Below are 4,605 nucleotides of genomic sequence, written 5' to 3'. Positions count from 1 at the left end.
AAAATACATTTTTTAAAAAGGGGTTATTCCAGTGGAATATGTACATTATTATACCTTTACAAATTTAACTTTAAATATTAAACAAGTACAATTTTGGGGGAGTCAGCCTCGATACCTATGTACATTTTTTTGCCTTCAACAAACGAAACTTTTTAAAAAACTGTGATTATGATTGTTGTCATTTTCTCAAGAGAAATGCACCTTATGTCGCTAGGATTATGGTGAGAACAGAATTCATTGATAATTTGACAAAACATTTGAATGCTATTACATATACCCATTACTACTGCTTTTAATCTTGAGGCTAGTGTATTCAAAGTAGTTGTATTCAGATGCAAAGCAAGCCAAACTTCCACTGCTTAGCAGAATACAACAACATATGAACAAAGTGTGAAGATAAACTGGTTTTCTCACAGTCTTTCACCGGTTAGTAAATTATCCAACCTGATTAAATTATCCACTTTTAGGTGATGATACTAATGAAATTATTTAGCTTCTTGATAGAAACTGCTCACATTCCTAACTGCCTTCTTATTAAAAAAAAAATGTTTTTACAACTGGTCAACATATGGCACTGAAGACAAACTGCCAACGGCTCCCATGCTCAGCTTACCTCCCATGACTTTACTCAGAGCCTGGAAATATAAGGAGAATTATATATGCAGGAATACTACACAAGAGAAAATTTCTCTGGATACTTCATACAGAGACAATATCTTATACAAGCATCTGACGTATAACAGTATTTCAAACCTAAGGTTGTTTTTAAGGAATGACTTATAGACAAAGAAAGAAATCTGGCTACTTACAGACTGGACAGAAGAGGCAGTAACACCATCAATGGCAGCAGCAGCAGCAGAGGGGTTGGCATATGTGCCAGTCAGGAGAGCTTGAAGTCCCATGTCTTCCAGATGCTCAGCTGCACACAAGAAGTCACTCATTATACATTATAATATCCAAATACAGGTCTTCTCTTGTACCTATCCTGAGCTGATCGGTTGTGTGTAATTGCAATATGATTTGAACAGCATCAATAATGTATCCTGTTATTCTATGCACTGAATATAATGGACAATGGTCTAACCGTATTTTTTATAATGTAAATATGACTGCTTTTACAGATACTAGCAAATACAAATTAACACTTTCGATAAAGTGATGCACCTGTTGGTGTCATGAATCTACCACTCTGTGACTGATCACAAGGCCTGAAAACCAGCATGGACAGGGTCACTATTCTAGAAGACTTCTAATAAAAATTCCAGTCTGTATTGTCCTTTTGGACCAGCAGCTTCCTCTGGGATTTACTCCTGAAATATAATTTTTTGAGGAACATTGTGAAAGGATTCACAAATGCCATTGAAAGACACTTGTCATTCTTTAAAATTATGAACTAGCAAAGTAAAAGAGATCCATTGCCTAAATTTGCAAACAGCTGGCTAGACAACCTGGAGTGTGAATGGGTGACTCACCATCCTGACTCTGTTGCCATGTGGATAGCTGCCTTTGCCATTTTCTTCCCTCGGCAACATCGGCTTGAGTCACTTTCAGTTCTTTCACTGCAGAGTGCACAGCATCAATAACCTGCAAACAAGTAGCCAGTGAATAAAAAAGGAAAAAAACAATAATTTCCAATCATCAACTAGACTTTTGATCCTTTAAATCTGTAGCATTAAATAGTGAATAAAATATAAACACATAGAAGAAAACAAATATGAAGAGATGACTGACAAACATCTATCAAAAGATATCAAACACTTACCTTGCCAACAGATGCAGAATCAGCCATAATGAAATAACCAAAGAGGCCTGTGTCGCTGTAGTTGATGTTGATAGCAGAAGCCGAGGCCTAACCCTCCTGATGCCGCTACAGCCTTTGCAAGTACACTACTGGCATTGCTACCATATTTGGTGTTGGGGCCCGATGCCCAGGATCTGCTGGGCTACAGCCAGGGATGCTGCATCACTGCTGCCAATGCTTAGGAAGCAGAGATATACAGGAGTGTTAATGCACTAACACAAAAATATCACCAAGAAGAAAACAATCAAACTTAAGCACATGAGACATTGCAACTACAGCAATCTCTCCTCTCCTCATACCTGGCACCAGCGCCAGCAACTGCAACACAAGTGACAGCAGCTCCATTCTCCTGTCGCAGATTTCCACTTCCATATGACCCAACTGCAGGAACTCCATCTCCTGACCCCACACCGAGGCTCTTGGTGTAGGAGACCAAGCTATCATGGTCAACCCCCAAACCAACCACAGCCATGCGACTGGCCAGATGAGTCGAGGCAACAAAGTCGGACATCTGTAGATAAATCATTTAATAATTATACTTCTGCAATTTTAACATAATTTAAATATTATTAAAATATACTTTAAATAGAAAACTGACAAAGCATAAATCTCCACTTGAGCTACAACCTTTCACAATCAATCAGACAAAAGGAAGAGACACAACATACCAAACCCTGAGAAAGCTTGCCAAGCTGGTAATCTGGCACAAAGATGGAATTGCCAAGACCAGCATTACGGAAAGCTGCTCCATGCAATAACTCCAGGGCCAGGGTGGAAGGATCTCGCATAGCAAGCTCAATCTTAATCCTCTTAAGATTGTCTGCCATCTCCCACGGCTTGAAGGAGGGCTGAGTGGCTACACTTGCAAGGACCTCCAGGCTCGAGTCCCTGGCAAAAAATGAATGGGGTATTGGAAGCATGTTTGTCTGAAATCTGCTTTAAATTTGACTAAGTATGTAACACTGATAAAATTCTGGATGTAAAGCTAAGTTTTCACTATATGACTAATGTTAGTAAAATTCAGTACCCCTTTCTGGGAACTAACAAAATGCACAGTGAAAATTGTAAGCAATAAAATAATGGTATACAGTAGCATTTTTTTTTACCGCATGTGCATATAAAAAAAAAACATATTGATAATATGGACTCTTTACTATTTTGAATAAAAAGCATCCATAAAAAGATTAACTGCATACAAATTACTTTCTATTAAGTTCAGTAACATAATTTTCAACTTTTCATGGTTACTAAATATATTGAGAAAAATTGTATAAACACTCACACGTTATTCCTGATTGTATCTAGGCTATACATAACATGTTCACCGGCCGGACTCTGCGTAAGGGATCCACCCGCCTGCTGGATGGTGCGAGTGATTGCAAAGGCCGAGGCGTTCTTGGTGCCTAAACCAACAATGTACGCAGCATGTGGGCCGCCACCCTTTTTTGGGTGCAGTCTCATAGCGAGAACCAGCTCTGTAAGAAGAAACCAATTAATCAAAAAGCCAACATTTGAAAAAAAAAAAAAAAAAAAGTGAAGAAAGCTTACAATTATTGACTGGATCAAGTACTACTTCCAAATACCACTTCGTATAAACAAACTGTATTGGGAAAGTATAAGAGGAAACCGTGTAATCTTACTTGAAGAGGACAGCCACACGGGAAAACTGGGAGCGTTGTTCTCAAGGGAAGCAACAACAGCACCCGAAGGAGGGTGGTCACCTTCACGTCCTGAGTGGGAAGGTTGTAGGACTGCTGTGCGGCTGCCTGGGCTGCATAGCCACGATTTCTGTTGACATTGTTCAAGATTATTAATGATAATTCATTAAGTAAACTTCCACATCATGAAGATTTAATTCAGATATAAACATAGAAGCAAAATATGTATATCATAATGGACCAGCTCATCTCAAGAGAACTAGTCTGTATAGTGTGAATATCATGGCAAATGAAGGGTAAAGAAAAATTTTCTATTTATGAAAACAAGTAATTATTTTTTTCCCCTTTCTGATAAGGTATAATTGGTAGGTAAAAGTCAGTCATACTGAAGAGAACCTTTTAAAGACTACAAAAAATTCTATATGAAATATAGCATTATTAGCTATACAAAAGAAAGATAGAAGGAAAGAAAAGAATAATACTCCACAATCTTAAAAATAAACCTAAAAGCAGACAGGGCTTCAGAGACTAGGAAAATTGTGGCATAAATTACTGTAGAAGAGGATATAAAACAAAAACTTTTTTTCGCAACATTCGCTTTACATAAAGCACATTTTTGAGAGAAGTACACACACAAGGTGGATTCCACCATCAAGCTTGCAAACATGAAGGCAAACAAACAACCATGGTATTGTGAATGACAATTTCCTTGATAGCGGGTGACAGCAGTAAACACAGGAAAACAGAAACGACATTGCAGAAAAGGACACTGTTGTTAGTTGTGATGATAGTGAACTTAGTAAAGCAAGATTCAAAGCAAGAAGAAGAGGAGGAATAGAGGGGTATAAAGATTTTGCATTAATCCTTTAAGAGCACTGACTCGTAAGATAAAGGTCTTTTATACTGAGAATTTAGAACAGAAATAGGAAAATGCCAATGCCCTTTTCAACATCCCAGGAAAGGGCATGAAACAATTTTAAGTACCCAGAAAAATAAAACTATTGGTAAACTCCAGTAATCCACTTTTCTGGAAAATGTAGTGTTCGATTCTGTTGCAAAATTTTGCCTATAAAGATGGCTCAACTGGTACTCAGCCACTTGATTTCTGCTTCTCCTTGAGTGTTTGAGGAAACTATACATATACTT

General features: G+C 37.8%; 1 pseudogene; it reads right to left on the bottom strand.

Moving 5' to 3' along the window:
- Positions 1-503: 503 nt before the first annotated feature.
- On the bottom strand, positions 504-4,146 carry LOC119572143 (annotated as a pseudogene).
- Between the last annotated feature and the right edge of the window lie 459 nt (positions 4,147-4,605).

The sequence above is a fragment of the Penaeus monodon genome, unplaced genomic scaffold (genome assembly GCF_015228065.2).
Source record: "Penaeus monodon isolate SGIC_2016 unplaced genomic scaffold, NSTDA_Pmon_1 PmonScaffold_9856, whole genome shotgun sequence".
Taxonomy (NCBI): Eukaryota; Metazoa; Arthropoda; class Malacostraca; order Decapoda; family Penaeidae; genus Penaeus; species Penaeus monodon.
Note: the sequence above shows the minus strand (reverse complement) of the source record. Positions and strands in the feature narration are given on the sequence as shown.